Here is an 18427-nt window from a genome sequence, read left to right on the forward strand (position 1 = left end):
ATTAGGATGTGGCTACAGCTGTGAGTGTGCGAGTGTGTGAGTGAGTGCGAGTACCGACAGCTGGTGCTGGGCTGTGTATAATCACTTTGTTTGCTCAGTCAACATGGCTATAAAGTGCTGATAAATGCTCCTCGTGAGATTCGACGGCACTCAAGACCTTTGCCACGCCTGACGACTGATACGGCCGCTGCTAACCATCCGATGCACCTGGGAGCAATGTTATGCTGTCAGTTCGTACCAGCCTTACGGCGCGTCCACTGCAGCGCCAGCTGAATTTCTGTTGACTTAAAGGACTAATCTACACTTTTCACATCAGTTGTGATAATCATCATCGCTGGCTCACAACATACAGAAGTGGTTCAACCTAATGTATATCCACTTCATGAAAGCTTTTTTTATTTTCTGTTCTGAAACGCGGCTGTCTGAAGAACTTTTTGGACGATCTTTAAACTAAGGCAAATAATATTGCAAGGAGAGAAATGGGGCTGAAACTAATTATTTTCATTGTAGATTAATGTGATAAGTATTTTCTTGAATAATCGATTCATTGTTTGGTTAATATAACTTCCCAGAGCCCAAAAGAGATTTTTCTTTTTAAAATTTAATTCAAAAATCTAAATTATTGCAGATTAATTTTCTGCTGATTGGCTAAATAATCAAATCGACTAATGACTTCAGCTCTAGAGAGAAAGTTTAGGTACAGAAATCAAGTGCGTAATAATTGTGTAACACTTACTGATTAAAAAAAAAAAAAAAAAAAGGAAAGTAAAAAAATAAAAAGGAAAAATGTCCCTTAGCCGAACTTAAATCACTGGTAAAGACATTTTGAACAGTTATTGATTTTTTTTTTTCCTCATGTTTTAAATAAACAAAAGAACTAATGGTTAGTAGAATGTTAGGCTTAACAAACCATGAAAAGAGAGCTATCCAAACTTTATGAGCCAAGGAAATGTAAATGTTAAGCTAAAAAGAGTTTCGGGCAGTTTTTTGTCTGTTTTTTAAAAAAACAAACAAATTTGCACATAAAATCTACCTGCTGCTTTAGTACAAAAGCACACATGTTGTAGATGGCCATAGATTAAAGTCCAGTTTCTTTTAATATGTGGTTCTTAAAAGCACATGCTAGATTTTACTCCTATATATAAGGTCTGGTAATTCGAAAATGCCGTCGGGTCCTGTGATAAATGGCCTAGCTGAGGTAAATAAAAGGCTCCAAGAATTACATTGTAATTTATAGTGCTACGAGGACACAGATGGATAAAGAGTTAATGAATACAAATTGGAGAATGCTAGTTCACCTAAGTGTTGACCTACAACAAAATGTCTTTCCTCTCATTTATCCAACTTCCCACATTTCCCATCTCCACTCTAAAGGGCCCCATATGTCCTCGCAACATATGGAAACCAAATCCTTCCCATAACTTTCTACACACAAGTCATGACAAAGGAGAGGTGGACAAGACGTCCGCTTTGCCCTGTTGGAACATGTCCGGTCGAACCACAGCTAGACCTAGTGTGGTGGCAGGCGACAAAAGCGGGAAAATTATTATTATAATATTTATTTTATTGATTATTCAACAGGGACAATGCACAATACATTCTATGTACCAGCCATATAGTAGCTAAAAGATCATTTTCACCAGCAGTACCTGGGCGGAGGCCACCGGGGACTTATTCTTATCAACTTGGAAAATCTTACAGAAATTGCATTGAAATGGTTTCGATAAGATTGATTGTTCCACATTGAAAAGCGTTTGAAGAGTTCCGTTTAAACACTTTTCAGTGGGGAGCAAAAGTATCATCAGGATGCGTTGTACAAACTGTCGGATCACAAATTCCCTGCAGGTAATTTTTTCTCCAACACCAGCGGTAGAGCTGGAGTGATTAGCCGAGTAATCGTTTAAGCTGATCAACATCAGGCCTTAAGAAACTTGTGATGGTCAGTTTTCTTTATTTCTGACAACTTATAGACCAAACGATTAACTGATTAATCAAGAAAAAGAAAAAAAATTGCTGATTAACGGATAATGAAAATAATGGTCAGGTGCAGCCCTGGTCACCACAACAGCTGGCGGCTAAATTTAGGGCACTGTTATGGAACGAAGTGAAGTTGCCTCAGTTATGTTTTGTAATGCTTTGAACTCGGTGAGAGCTCTGGACTGCCGCTGTGAAGAAGAGTATTTTCTTTTTATTTATTTTTTTTGGTTGTGTTTTATGTATATAGTATGGGGCTGGTCATTTAAAGCGTCCTGGAAAGTGATTTCTCGCAAAGAGTGACTGTATTGACCTATATGACCTTAGTGTTATAATATAATTTACAGGTGTGTGTGCAAATAGAAGCTGCTGCGTGCGCGCTCGTGTCACCTGATTGGCCAGGGGCTGATTGGATGGAAAGTTTTGAGCTGGTCTAACATGATCTAACCCTGGGAATGGGCTGACATCTCTGTCCTGGCACAAGGAGGAGGGCTTGTTAGTGTCAGCTGAAAAAAGTCTGTCTAGTCCAATGTTTTCCTCCCTCTCACTCGCACACACACACACAATCTTGTTCTCCGTCTGATATCAGTGTTTTGACTCTGAACACAGTAACAAGACCCTCCTGTCCCTCTGTCAGTTCTCATTTCTGTACCAATTAAAACAACCAGTGGACCCTTTCCTTCGCTGTCCTGTAATCTCTCCCCGATTATCTTCTCTATCCTTCCACCCTCTCTCGTCCCACTTCCACAACAGTTGCCTCTTGAATAAACCTTAGTGTTGGCCGCCCCCCCTTTGTCTTCTGTCATGTCTCATTAACTGAAGAACACTGCGGTTTTGGCCTTTCATGAAAGGCATCTTAACCTATCATCTTTGCTTTCGTGCATCAAAAAAAAAACCCACAAAAACATTATCGCTGATGTCCCACTTCCTCATTGCTACACTGAGCTCCAGACTGAAGCAAATTTTTTGCTTCGTGTTACATGACATACCACCACCTCATTAAAGAGGTTTGTACATGTGCGATCACGGGTCATCCATGAACCACAGAAAAAAAAGCCACTGAGCAGGGATTTGGCTTTGTCTGCAGTTTCTGAAGGGAAAAACTTAATAAGAAAAGCTCTGGGAAAAGAGGTAAAATCCTGAACCTGTCATGCAGCTGGTTAAAACTTCCCTTCAGGCCGTGACTTTTAAACTATGTTGTCATTTTTGGTAGACTTATTGTCTGTTAAGAGTTAGAGCCAAGCAAGGCTAAGAAAGCAGATGTTGGAACGGTTGCTAGATTACGGCACCGTAACACCTACATTTTAGCTCCCAAGGAAATTAGACTTTGGGAACGAACGAATCGCCACATTGATAACGTGAGATCTGCATCATGACACATCATAAAAGAAGTAAATCCTTGGCAGGGATCTAAATAAAATATACCGGTTCCAAGACTTTCGAGGGCCAACAAGGAAATGATTGAAGTCCTGTTTCCAGAAATAGCTACTCAGATGTCTTGGCCCCTTGTCGAGGAGATAAAAACCTTGCATGGCTGTTATGAAAACGCGTCCGATCTAGGATTGTGTTTTTCTGCCGATGCAAAGAGGGGATCCCAGGCCTTAGTGCTTCCGACATATCATGAACAGGGAGGGACAGCTGAGAAACATCTAGATTTTGAAATATTTTAAATAGTTCAGAAGGCTGTTTAGACCAAAGTCATGAAGAGCCAATAGAGCTTTTTTTTTTTTTAAATTTCTTTCCATTTCATTATTTTTTCCCGAAAATTTTGCAAGAATCTGTCCAATAGTCGTTGAGACATTTTATTAAATAACAAAAATATGAACCTCGTTGACGCAATAGGAAAAGTCAAACTATTACCAAAGTCATTTGGTTCATCCTCTGGGGACCATGAATACAACATGCTAAAAATATCGCAGCAGTCCATCCAATAGCCGTTGAGAAATTTCAGTACGGACCAAAGTGGTGAACCAACACAAACCAACAGTGCCATCCCTAGAGCCACACCTCCAGCTTGGCTAAAATCTGCGAAATGTCTTTGTTTCCTCTAGTGTTTCTCATAATCTTTACCTTCTCATATGGAGGAAGGAAATTAGTTGTCAACAAGAACTGCAATAACTTCACCATCCTGCGGAAGCAACATAATAGCCGCAAAGAATCCCATCAGTTTAGATTCCAAAAGGTTGTCTGGCCTTTGAGAGTTGGGCAGCATTCAACGCTTGTCATGATCTCTGAAGATGTTTCTGAACACTGCCCAAAAGCATCTTCAGCAGAAGAAAAAAAAAAAAAATTCGTCAGAAAAGGCTTTAAAATTTGAAACTCTGAAAAAAACATGTGGGATCTATTCTCTTGAGAATTTCCTGTCATCAGGAAATGCTAATGAATGCTTAACCAACTGCACACATGCACATACACTTAAACACCTACTTTTCGACTTTGTTATGCTTAGGTATATGCGTCTGTTTTGATTCTTCATCAGAGAAGATTATATTTTAACATACCTGCTCTATGAGATTCATGAAACCTGTTTGCGTGCCGTTATCATGACTTACATCGCATTTCTCAGTAAGTAACCCAAACCTCTAATCAACTTCCATTTCAGGGATTTGCAGCCTCGTGATCGGTCAGTGTTTTTAGTCCGAACCACCACATATGAGGATGTGTTTTATACAACTTAGATTAAATTTCATGCATAAGGACCGAGAATGTAGTTGTTTAAGTTTTGTGTGTTTAGCAAAAATTGTCTTTAGTTTTGGCTCAGTGAGTGTAAAAAGATGTAAGACCAGGTCAAAACCTAGTATATGGCTGGACTTTCTGTGCTCACATATACAGTAATTTAATACAGCTGAATTCCCAATATAAAGCTGTTCTCATTTACATGTTTTTCTATTTCGGTTGTCAGACAACAGAAACCATTTCAACTTCCAAACTATTTCCAAGCTGCTGCTCTGCGCTGCTAAAAATCCTGTATTTTATAATGTTTATCGTCATCTGACAAAATCACCCCACACAAGTTTGAAGGCAAGGGCCGTGCTGTGATTTCGGCTAACGATCACTCAGTGAGACAGTTAGAAGCTCATTCACGTCTGTGTCAGCTGCCGTGCCCCCCGATGGCGCAATGGAAACCGTTCGGCGCCAGTTCGTTTTGAAAGAGCAGTGGCCGATGGGGACCAACGGCGTGACGTCATCGCCCAGTACGTCGGTCACAACAGGTTTCAACTACGTTCTCAATTTTCGCACAGCGACCACGCACAGCACAGCCATACGCTAAGTTTTGGACCCAGTCTTGTTATGTGAAAGTGCAGAGAGTGCGCGAGCATTCCCAGATGTCACCAGGGTGTTTATTGTGGTAGCTGGTGACACCACCAACTACGCATCTGCCAGAAACAGTAGCTTCACAGGCATGAACACACACACACACACACACACACACACGACACACAGGAGGGATGTCAGTGCATCTCATCTCTGTTATTTCGGAATGTGAATTAGACTCGTTTTCTATACACGTTGTTACAAGTTGTGTTTCATTAGAAAGGATCGACTTATTTTAAATATTAGTTGTTGTTTTTTTGTCTTTTGTTTTTTAGAGGGCCACACTGAGTATTATATGAAACGAAAATGCATTGGTTATCATTTGGTATTTTTACTCACCTTCTTGTCCAGCCTTTTCAAAATTCCAACACTTCCCCTAAAATAATTCTAACCTCTGCCTTGTAAATAACACTTTTAGCCATTCAAAGTGCCCACTTTCCTTGTTTTTTTTCATTTTTGTCGGGACATCTGGACCACACCAGAGAAAAACAGAGATCAGCTACAATTTAAGCCACTACAATAACACTTGTAAAGGCCCCATTCACTTGAGTCATACTTGCTTCTCCACCTCCACACACAAAAATGCATTTACAGACAGTTGCCCACCCATGCTGGACCTGCCCACCCACAGGCACCCAAAGGACCTCACAGCAGCACAATGACCTAAACTGCATCACTGAACATGGCTTCAACATCATTGTGTATCCCTTGGTCAAGCTTTGGCCTTTCATTAGCCTGAGAGTGTTTGCAGTTTTTATCAATTTCTTCACTTTAATCCTTTAATCCTAAATACAATCCACAATTAAATCGTCCAGTTATGGAACGCATGATCTTGAATTTAGGCTTAACTGCGTGAAACAGACTTGCTAGAGTAGTTGTTCATTACCCTATCAGAGCTACAGCCAAACAACCTGAGGTTAAACCAGGTAAGAGTCCAGCTGTTTCCGTAATCCTGGCCCTGAATATCCCATAATCCACTGTGTGGCCTGTAAATTGTTGGGAAGATTCACAAGATAAGGAGTCAGGCCATTCTTGTCAATTGGTAGAGCCGGGAGATACCATGTTACCACTGTGTGATACCATCCTGGAAATGTTATTCACAGGGCGTAAAACACAGAAAAATAATAGATATAAAGTTTTTACCAATAATCTGGCACACTGTTTGCCAGTGGTTCATTTAGTGTTGATGATGAATGTCACGTTTGAGTTCACCACCGGTATTTGTTGGCTATTTGAGGGCAGCTTCCTGGTGATAAACCTGGAAATGATTGACTCGCCTGAATGCACCCTTAGCTTTTTCTCTCTGTTAGACACGACTTACGCCGGGACATTCATCGTCCGCATAATTCAGAAGATCCAGTCTCTGAACACGGCTCACTCCTTTTCCTTGTAGTCCTCAGTCTCGCTCTGCCTCATATCACGTCAACTCTCAGTCGCCTGGAGCACTGCCGTCGGTATGCGTGCACAGGTGACAGAGACAAACTGGAAAGTCCTGACCTCCTCTTACGCTCTTCTTTACATCTCTCATCCGCCCTCTCTCTCTTTTCTTTCTCTCTCCCCTGTTCTCGGTCTGATGAGGAACAGAAACTGAACCCTTTGAATGAGAGCAAAAGTTTTTTTTTAATTTCTCAATGCCACTAACGTAGATTTAAAAAAAAAAAAAAAAAAAGGTCACACTCCTATAATGATACAGTTAAGTCGGCATCTTTACAGCTTTTTTTTTTTTTTTTTTTTTAAATCTAAACATTAACATTCTCAATTGTTTTAAGGCACAAGGAAGTTAAAAAGAAAGAAAGAAACGACCAGAATATCTGCAGGCAGGTCCACCCAGCTTTTGTATGTCTTAAAAACTTTAAACTGGAAGGAATCCAAAACTGCAAAATTGACAAAGAGAGGTCATAGTTCCACACACACACAAAGAGTGGGGAGTGGTAATCTGCGGTCTTGCTGTGGGGTTGCGTACACTATCATCAACACCGGCTCTCACAGAGAAGTACACGAATGCGCACACAGAATCACGCAAACACGAAGACACAAAAAGGTGCATGCATAGATTTGCGGTGTTGCTCGCAAGCAAAACAATTGCATATGCGCGCACGCACACACACACACACACTCACACACAGGCATCTAGCAGATGTAGTCGTTAGATCTCTTGCAGCATTCCTCATCACAAAGGAGAGCTAAGTGGCTCACACTCATGCAAGTAACTGCCTTCCAGTAATATCATTAAGGCTTCTAAGTAGACGCAAACAAACGTCTGGACCGATTTTAAAGTGTGGGGATCAGATGAAGCTCATTATCAAATACTCTCCAACGTGTAACCTGGTTTGTTTGCGACGAGGGAGAGAAGGTTGAAGACCTTAAGTGTCCAGAAATCGTAGCATGTCAAACTGTGAACTTTTCAGACTTACAGGAAATGTAGCCCTGTTCCTGGATCATGATGGAGTTGTTTTTTATGTTTGAGAGTTTCTTTTCTGCTTCAGTTTGTCATTTCCTTTGCATGGAGAAGATTTGACTATTAACGTATGTATCTTGACACCAGGAATTCATTTGGTCGAGTAGGTCAATTCTATGGCATCTGACGCAGTGGAAATGGAGTGCTCCTCTCAATAACAGACCTAATATTTTAATGTAGGCTGATAAGATTTGGATGACGTTCTCTGAAAATGCATGCTATCCTTAGTATTTTTAGTTTATTATGTTCAATGTTATGGATTCACAGATGGCCTACAGTAGTATCCCAAAAAGTGTGATTTGTTTGGATTGTGTCATATAAAAATCAAGCGATTTTATTTACAGCTGACAAATATCTTTTCCCGGCTCTTTTCTCTGCACCACTTCCCCCGACACCAGCAGGTGAAAACAGCTCACCCGACAAGGCTATTACCTCCTGACACAGCTGCAAACAAAGCTGCAGCGATAAAACGCTGATCGTTCGGATGTAATGAGCCTTTTATATGCTTCACTGTCTGTCTGCGCTGCACATGACACTGCTATGATATGCGTGTGCCTTTGAGTTATGTTAAAGTCGCCGCATCAACGTAACCAAGGCGAATTACTGTTTTCTGATTGCGTGTTTGCGATTGAAATCGAGATTTCCCAAGAAAGACCTCCCTCATCATTTTAAAATGGCCCTGAACGCTGCAAGCGGAGCAGTTTTTTGAAGGTTGCATCAAAGCGAACTGCTAAATACAGACTCATTAAAAAGTCAGAGTTCAAAGAGACAGGATTTGAAAGCGCGTTTGTAGTCAAAGAAAAGCAATCCCGAATCAGAGTTTCTGGCAAGACTGTGATTGTGATTGAATGGCCGTCAGGATACCTTATTGATTCTGATTTGTCCTACAGCAGAAATCAAAAAGCCACCTATGGAGCGGTGACTCCAGGGCTTAGTCACAGGAATTTAAGCAAGAAAGGGGACAGAAATCAGACACATGAAACAGAGGAGAACTGCCCACACTACCTCCAAAGCTGCGCTTAGTATTCAAGGCTCTTTTCAGTTTTGCACTTCGAGTGAGGGGGGTCAACAAAATGCCGAAAAATATTCCCCTATCACAGTGCATGAGTCAGGATCATCTTGTCTGAGCTTTCGCTTTTGATTAAATTTAATCGGAAGACTGTTTTTAAAGGATTGTCTTTACTTTAACAAAGGCAGCTCATCTCTACATTTTAAAAGGCAGCTGCTGCTGCAGTTTGTGGAAATTTACAAAGACCAAACATACATTCCTGGATGGCTGGCATTTCAAGGAAAGACATTTAGCCATTGAGAAGAGGAAGGGTAGAGTTCAGAAGTTTAGGATCAGTTTTGGTGGTTTTCAAAATCACCTTCAGATCAGGACCAGGACTTTCTCATGTTCCATGATGAACAGAGATTTGAGGATGAATTTCCAATGCCTTTTTATCCACAGGGTCAATTTTTATACTTGTACATTAACTGTCCAGTCCAACATCATTATGTACAGTTAAAGCCACAGTGATCCAATGTCATTAGCTATGTTAATACACATTTTCATTTGAAACCTTTAAAATGTCTCCGTCTCTGTCTTTGACTCTGCAGTTTGGTTCCTTTTCTGAAGCAAACTGATGCTGGCATGTCAAGCAAGGCCAGAACACATGTGGTTGCATGAACCCAGGTTAAGAACAGCGGTTTCTGTTCCACAGTCCACTAATGATTGTGCCTTTGGCTCAGATTTTCAAAATACTCCCCTGAAAGCTGTTCTGTATGTGTGCTTGATTCTGGCAGAACCCCTGTTGGGGAGTGTCTCACTTTTCACTTTACACAAATACTTGGCCCGCAGCGCCGAATGACGTAGAAACTCAGGGTTTATCCACCGGTTATAATCAAAATGGCCTTATTTTTTCCATCGTAAATGCCTTTGTGTACGGTTGGTACTCAAAAACTTCTTTTGCAAAAAGTGCCCGGTCTGATCGCTCCTTAACATGGCGGCTTGCTGAGAAGGCTGCTGGTCTTTAAATATATGGCGGGGATGAATATGACAGCTTTAACAAATAAATCAGTGTCGGCACCCCGCTGGCCGTGTGCCAGATACGCCGTGGCCCTGAAGGAATGATAAAGTTTCGAAAGACACAGGCTGCACACACACATTCATATTAAACACCTTCACAAATCATTAATATAAACCCATGTATGCACACACCCTTAGAGGCAAGTACATAAACACACACGCGTACACATAAAAAACTTAAACTGACTCATTCTCACCCTTGCAGACACACAACGCACGCAATTACCAGAAGCTTTTGGCTCATGTCAACATTCTGTACGTCGTTCCTGGTTTAGGCGCTGCAGTTTTTAACGACTGCTTTGGGCCAGTTTTTACAAAACAAAGTCAGAGCACAAAGGTCCGAGTGCAGATGAGGAGCCAAACCGACTTGCCAAAGGTCTCATCTTAACAGTCAAACAGCACTTGCTTAAGTGCAAAGGTCATAAACCACCAGCACACCCACCTCATAACAAGTACAATGCATCATTGTTTTTACTATGACTACGCAAGACCTCCTCTAAATTAGTTCATGTTTTTCCAGCAGGTCCCATTACTTCCACCAAGATTAACTGCAAATCACAGCTCCACAACAGTAAAAGGTATTAAAAAAGCCCTACATTATGTGGCTGTTTATAAAAGTAATGATACCATTTATAAATGTTGGCTAGGTATCACCGCTCTCGTTTTGCATGTTTTTTGCGGACAATCATACTGAATTTATGCTTCATTCTACGTCATTCATTCAGTCTGGAATTGTTTTTCGTGTTTGCCTTTTTGTGTTTGGGAAAGGAGCTCCCCCCCCCCCTTTTCCCTTAAAGATTCCTTTGACATCCTTTCTCAGTCGACACAGAAGCTGCAGTAGCAGTTGCTAGGAGCAGTTAGCAGTTTTCATGAGGACGAAAAAGGAAAGATTTAAGCTGTAGTGTCTGTAATTCGCCTTACGACAGGCTGTACAGCTATGTCAATCTCTGTGGTCATTTTTCTGTGGCAGTCTTTTACAGAAGTAGATAGGTACTTTGCTGGCTGTCTCGGAAGATGATGTCCCCATTCTTAAATCCCAGCCTAACTGATCGGGTGCTGATTAATTGGCCAGGAACCAGGCCACACTAGGACGTAATGTAACATAACGGAGATTTGAAAGTATTCGTGCAGGTAACGCAAATTCCAGAATCAAAAAATACCCACGTACGTTATCGTTCAAAACGTAAGCAAAGTCTGCAAACATCTCTGTCCTAGTTCTTGGTAAAATTAAAAATCAAAAACCTAGAATTGCAATGTGATATAAAGTATAATTTTATAAAGTGTTAGTAATATAGATGTGGTGTGGTCATCAAGCAGTTGATGATATACGTGCGCAAAACATACATATAGAGCATTTGAAGAAATTCCAACAGATGTAAAATACACATAAAATCGTTGTGTATTGTAGTTGAATATACAGGTTCCTTGCAGGGATGCACAGAACCGGGCGAATGGGTCGGTAGAGGTGCTAATACTGACCCTTATTTAATGTGCCAAAAACACATTAAATATAAAAATATTTTCTCTTCTGCTCCCTTCATTTGCTGCTTTGAGGTAATGCTGATGCATCAACATACTGCTGATACCGCACCACTTCCTGCATGTGCTTCACAATCAAAGTATTTTGATGTGAAGGAAGCGGAAGGCTTTTGGTGTGAAACCGGTACCGGCCGACAGTGAGGGTGAGCTAACCTTACCAAAGATTTACTCTGTAGACGTTTTCTAAAGCTTAAAGACATTTTCGGCGCTTTTTGTCAGGTGGTCGCTCTGAAACATGTGACGAACAAAATTTTATTTCATGTTTCACAAAACTTGATAAGGGAGAATGGATCAGAAAACGAGGGCTGATGCTGCATCTTACAAAACAAACGTTTAGCAACTGGAGTTTAAGACCCTGTTGAGGAGCTACGTATGTTGTAAAGCAGGTCAGTTGTTTTTTTTTTTAAGATGGAGCAGCGTGAAATTGGTATCAAAGGAGGGGAAAGGCTGAATCAGTGCACCCCCTAGTTCTAGTGTCCAGTGTCCACCCACGCAGGTGCTACACAGTAACCTCACCAGACATTATTTGCTCAGTTAAGAACATTTTGAGTACGTGGCGGAGTAATCGTTATTTGCATCCCTAGTCAAGATGTCAAACCTTTGTCAAAGCCATGTTTTCCTCTCTCTTTACACCTTTCTGTTAACTGCTTCTGCCTGAAGACGCGTCAGGATATTTTATGAACGATGCACAGCAGAGCACATCTCTGCTAATTCCCCCTGAAAAACCTGCTAGAATGCTTTACTCCTTCAGACACTTCATGCACGGGCTGCGGTTTACACAGCACAGTGTGTAACACAACACAATGAAAATGGTTCCACTGTGCTGTATGCTGTGTGTTTAATTTCACCTCTGCACTTGTGAATCTCCCTGCCCCCGTGTGTGTGTGTGTGTGTGTGTGTGTGTGTGTGTGTGTGTGTGTGTGTGTGTGTGTCTGAAGCGATTTACTGGATGTACAGTGCCGGAGCTTGCAAGGTCTCAGCTGTTATTTGTCCCCGATTTCGGTCTTGACTGTTTCATTGCAAATCAGAGAAAGTGTACTGAAATACAGCCAACTCTCTTCCTGTCTTTACCCCTCTGTTTGCTGTTCATCCCCCAACACACACACACACACACACACACACACACACACACACACACACACTCATTATATATATATATATATATGCGCACACTATTGGTCCAGACCTCGGGCCTGCTGGATTTGAGTTACATGGCCGCCTTCTCCTCTTCCTAATCCCTTCAAATGAGAGTTTTGGACTGCCAAGGAACTCCCAGACCAACACGCACATACACACACACACAAAAAAACACAAAATTGTAGCCAGGTTTCCGAGTGGCCCTTTGAGATATTCTTTTCAGGGTTTGGTGTCCAGCGAAGGCCAGCCAAGCACACACGCACACACACACACACACACACACACACACACACACACACACACACACACACACACACACACACACACACACACACACACACACAGAGTCACTCTATTACACAAACACACTGAGGGCAGGCCACACACACTGATACACACGTAATACATATGTACATGTACACACACACACGCACATGCACGCACTCACACAGGGAGGGAACAGTGAAGCATTGTTCACTGCTTCCTGAGAGAGTCGGAATCAGGATCACAGGAGCTATGTCAGCCTGGACCCTTCCTCTCTCTCTCTCTCTCTCCCTGGAGCCCAGTCATCCAATTCAGTATGGACAGCCATGAGAGACCACATGTCTTCTGGCTGAGAAGGGATAAAAAGCGCATTGATCACTCAAAAATGTGTGTGTGTGTGTGTTTCCCCTTGCTGCAGCGATGATGATTTCTAAAAGCAGACCAACTGGGACCATCCCAGTTTAGATCTTGAATCTGGAGAACAGTAGTTAGCTATAAATGATTAAAGTTCAGGTTCAAAGCCCTGAAATAACTTTCTGATCTGTCTGAGAAAGATTTTCTGAATTTTTTTGCTCTTTTGGCTTTGGCTCTGCATTTGCATCACAAAACTAATCACTAAGTCTAGTCTGGCAAGAAAAACAGATTTGCAGGACATAAATGTGCAGCAGATAATTTTATCATTTATTTTAAAAAAGGAACATTTGTGCTAAGCTGGGCTTTCAACAGTTTGACGTTTTTCAATACAGGTTTCATTGCAATATATGAGTTTCAGAACTGACGCCAAAAAAAATTAAATTTTTTTTTAATGATATACTTTATATTCCTCTATTGGTATGATATGAATAAATAGATATATATTTTGTGATTAAAGTCACTCAAAATTCTCAAAAGAACCGAGTGTTAAATGATGTCAACACAAGAATCAGTGCGAGAATGTTGCTTAACTGAAATAAGTCTAAAATTAGCAAAATTATTATTTAAAATCAAGAAGAGCCTGATTAAATAATAAAGAAATCAGACTAAGAATATGAAAATGCCTTTGATGCCAAGTTTTGGCGTTGGACACTTCAATACTCGATGCCACAAATTTGTAAGAAATTTCAGTCTGAACTAAAACATTTATCATCAGGTTCAGTCCTATGGAAGTTAATTTCTTTCGCATTTACGTAACCAATGCACAGATCGTTTTCTTGTCTTTTAGTCCTGGTCTTCTGGGATTCGCTTTAGATAAACATCCATACACTGCTTCTCATCTGCTATCAGTGATGTAATCCGCAGATTTATCTAAGAGTCCCTTTTTTCCCCCCTTGAAAATCTTCTTGATATCGTTCATTTAATCAAATAAAAAAAAAAAGAAAAAAAAAAGAAAAGTCCCTTTAGATAATCTTAGCTCACCTTAGCTACCTGGTCTGGCTAAATTTTTGGTTTTGCTAGCTGGCAGATTAGCCTAAGTTTTGTGGTTAGCCAACTAACAAGCTGACATGGGAAAAAAAAAAGAAAAAAAGAATAAAAACAGAAAAACATCAGCATAGTTTATTTGTTTGTTTAAACAGTATATATATGTAAAAAAAAAAGGTTATTTACCTAAAAAGCATGGTCATTCATGATTAGCAAAGCTGAATGTAGCGGGATGTTTTTGTTCTGCCACAAAAGTCCTTAAGAAGGCGGTTAAATATGGTTGGGATGTGCTAAGATTGTGACTTTTTACACCGGAAGCCGCAGTCCACCTCACGTCTGATAACGGTTAAAGTTGGTTTTCCTTTAAGCATGACAGTAGTCTCTCTCCAACCTTAGCTGCGGAGTTTTAGGTGCGAGAGAGACGGCAGATGAGACGGCGTACGAGCAGCTTTTGCAGCTCTGTGGTCATTGTGGACGGCAATGATACTCAGCCTATTTTATTGTTTAGGTATGAAGACTTGTGACATCCGCCAAAATGTTGACTTATCGCCTGAAAGCCTCTATTCTGTCACTGGACAAACAGAAATGATTGTGAACCAGATGTACTGAAATTCAGCTTCATCCTAATGTGTGAAGCCCTTTGCTGGGAGGACATACAGGTGTCGTGATCAAACATCTGTTACTGGTAATGTCCAGTAAAAATCATATTTAGAGACACTCTCATCTACTTCTCTTTTCCCGAGCCAAGGTCATGCATAGTTGATCAATTTTAACATTAACGTTTAACAACACAACAGAGAGTTACATCAGATCTTGTGTGTCACAAATGTTTTTAGCACATGTTAGCCCGCGTTTGGCTGCCGAACGAGCCCGGCGGACTCGTTGCTTAGGAGCCAAGGGAAGGACAACCCATCGATATCAACACTCTGAGAAAATACGTCACTCAGGGGACAAGTGCACAGGGACCAGAATTTAAGAGTTACTCTCCAAAAAAGGAAACATGACCTCTGAGACGAGTGAAGTATATTTCTGTAAAAAGAACAAGAGCAAAACTGCAAAGCAGATGATGGGCTACTACTAAGAATGCGAGTCCTCTTAAGACCTTTGTTGGGAATTAAAACTAATTAATCAAGTCTTTATCAGAAGTCATTTCTATTTAAACAAAAAGAAGACAGAAGGTTTTTACAATTCAAGGAGCTGAGGCTGACCTCATGTTAACATATTGATTTGAAATGTTGAACTTGTTCCTGCAATGAAAGCTAATGGGCCCTGTTTTGCAATTTTGGGATTCCACAAAAAGGAGCCTGGATCTGGCAGAGACGAACTGCTGTCAAAGTAGCACAAAGGGGGACGGGGGTGGGGGTCTTCTTCTAGCTGTTGATGTTTAAAACCTGTGGAGCAGTTGCACGTTCCCAGGGCATGGTAATGACGTAGAGGCCGAGTCCCCCATCTCTGGAGGCACGCATATCTATGCTGGCCTAGACAATCTCTCAGATTTTCCCCTTAGCTCTCCAGCAGTTTTTGCTAAATCGAAAACAAAATAAGTACAGGAAATAACTGATAAAAATGTACATTCAATAAAGTCCAACTAAATAAATGAAGATCTGATTTCAGTCCCTTGGCCTCAATAGGATCAAAGGATATTGTTATGATGCAAATCAGTGACAGGATGATATAACAATCATGTGAGAGGAATGAAAGACGAACTACACCAGATACAACAAGCCAGCAGAGCGGCACAATTTGGCTCGCAGGAAAATGAAGGAAAAGATCGTTCGGGGAGACCAAACATGGGAGGCGGAAGAGCGAGGTTGGCTCTGTAAGTGGCGGTGCTGACTTTCAGCAACAGCCGAACAGCCATGACATTTCTACTGAATGCAGAACCAACTGCTGAGAGAAGAAACTGTGCTCTTACTCTTTAAATGAGCGAAAATAACTTCTGACATAAAACGAGTTTCTCTGAGCCCTAACTGTCTCAGTAACGTGGTTCAGTGTGATAAAACCCAAACGGGCCTGACACATGTTTTTGCCATGCCAGCGGTGTGAGACTGAAACACCAGAATCATTGGATTGTCATGAAATTTTGTACAGACCTTCATGGTCCATAGAGGATGAATCCTAATGACTACGGTGACCCCCTGACTTTTCCTCTAGCGCCATCATCAGGTCAAAGTTTGACTTTGTCCAAGGTTCAGTCTTAATCTTGGTCTTAGAGATGGATTTGCTGATTCATCATGTACAGTATTCCTTATCCCCTAAGTGGGATTATGTACATTTGCCTTATTTGGGTGACCAGGACCTAAAGTGGTAGGAAAATCTGCACGGCAGAGTATCAAGTATCAAGTCAAATTTTAGGAGCGAAATACAAAACAGCAGCAAGTGTTTAAAATCAAAGAGAGCGGGACTCAACGAAAGCTGAAATATCAAGTGGAAATATGGTTTTCTGACTTTATGTTGCACGATAACTGGGTAATGAAGTTCTCAAGCTTTCAGAAATTAAATGATCTCCTACTTATTATGCTTAGGGAGAAGTTTCCACATACACGTAAAAACTAGAGAAAAGAAAGGACATGAATGTGGCGATAATGTTTCTCTGCATAGCGTGATTAAGCCTCTGGCCCCGTCTCCATATACTAATGGAGCAGAAGAGTATCTTCTAATCTGGGTTTCAGCTCAGTGCAGCGTTGTGTATGTAGTTTATCTGCTCGCTAACATGGACAAGACGGTTTCCCACAATAGCTCAAACACTCCCTACCAGCCCTGTCAAAACTTAATGGACACACGTGCAGGCATACACACACAAAAATGCATGCCCTGTAAAATCTAACCTTTAAGTCTCATATATAGACACTCCTCAATAACAATTAATCCCTCAACCAGAACCATCAACGCAGGGAGTTTGTTTTGGCAGAGGCGCCAGAAGGAAACAAAGCTGACTTTCACTCCATTTGTTGCGCCGAGCGAGCTCAGATGCAGTCATGCATGTGTGAGCCTCCCCAACACTTCTGCCAGTGGTAGCTGTCATCACACGCTCCCTCACAAAAATCAAACAGTCTCTGCCCAGACTTCACTGTCAGCAGCTTTTGTTGGGATATGTCGTGATTGTATGCAGATGATCTACGATGACCTACTTCTGTCATCACAACACTGGAAGACAATGAACAGTGCGTGATTACGCATGACCAAAGTCACTGTCTCCTAAGCAGCTGTGAGCGTAGAGAAAACTGGACTTTTCAAAGGTTAGACATTTTTTGTCTCTTTCATCCTTTTTTGCCAGAAAGTATCAAATAGAGTTCTGGATTCATGCTGCGTTACGTAGTTTTGAGGTTTTTTTGGAGGCTGTATAGTTAGAAGTGTTTTTGAAACTGGCCTCCAGTGCTACAGCTTGCAGCTTTATGCTGCTCAGAAAAATGTGACCCTACTTAATATTAAATGAAAAGCTTCCCAGAGTTGACCTAAACCAAGATACAAACTTGTAAACAGAACGTCCACCAACTGGAACAATGATGTGTATTTAATTAGACTCATTTTGAGTCACCCCTGAAAGTGAAGCCATTAAAAGACATGAGTCATCCTCTTCAGGACTAGACAACATATTGAGACTGTTGCAATGTGGCCCCTTTCTTTTCCAAAGAACCCTAGCTTTTCCCATAAGTGCCCTCTTTCCCGCTTGGTTTGCGCTAATTTCCACACTCAGACACATCACTATTTTCAGATCTGCTCATGAATCAACATGAACAGTATCACTGAGGGGAAAAAAACAAAAGGCTGACAATTAAAAGACAAAGAAAGCAGTAAAACAGCGAAAGAATTCACTAATGGGTGATTTAACAAAAAAAAAAAAAGGATTTCATTAGAAAAAAGGGAGTCAAGCAGAGAGAAATGAATAAAAATAAAGAACAGGAGTGAAGGGAATGCAGCTCTAATCTCTCTCTGCTCATCAGTGCTTGTTACAGAGTCATTAGCAGAGCTTTCAGACCGTGACGCTGACAACCTCCCTGAAGGGTGTACACACACACACACACACACACACACACCTCCACTGCCTGAGAGCCTCTCTTTACATTTCAGTTCCCAAAGATGTCTTTTTTGACCCATGCCGACCAAAATTACACAAAAACATTACTTATTTGAGATGGAAGTTGCTGCCAAACAGGAGGCGCAGCAAAAGGGAAAAGAAACAATTTCCCCTTTGTCCCCACAGGAATTGTTCATTTAATTGTCTCTTATTAGATGTCTCGATATGAATGTACTGTATACCTATGTGTGCCAGT

General features: G+C 41.1%; 1 protein-coding gene across 1 annotated transcript in view; it reads left to right on the plus strand.

The window, feature by feature from the left end:
* The window catches only part of tnfsf10l (TNF superfamily member 10, like), a 58323-nt gene that overhangs the window by 10166 nt on the left and 29730 nt on the right, over positions 1 to 18427 (plus strand). The window lies entirely within an intron of this gene.

The sequence above is a fragment of the Xiphias gladius genome, chromosome 12 (assembly GCF_016859285.1).
Source record: "Xiphias gladius isolate SHS-SW01 ecotype Sanya breed wild chromosome 12, ASM1685928v1, whole genome shotgun sequence".
In the NCBI taxonomy this organism is placed as follows: domain Eukaryota; kingdom Metazoa; phylum Chordata; class Actinopteri; order Istiophoriformes; family Xiphiidae; genus Xiphias; species Xiphias gladius.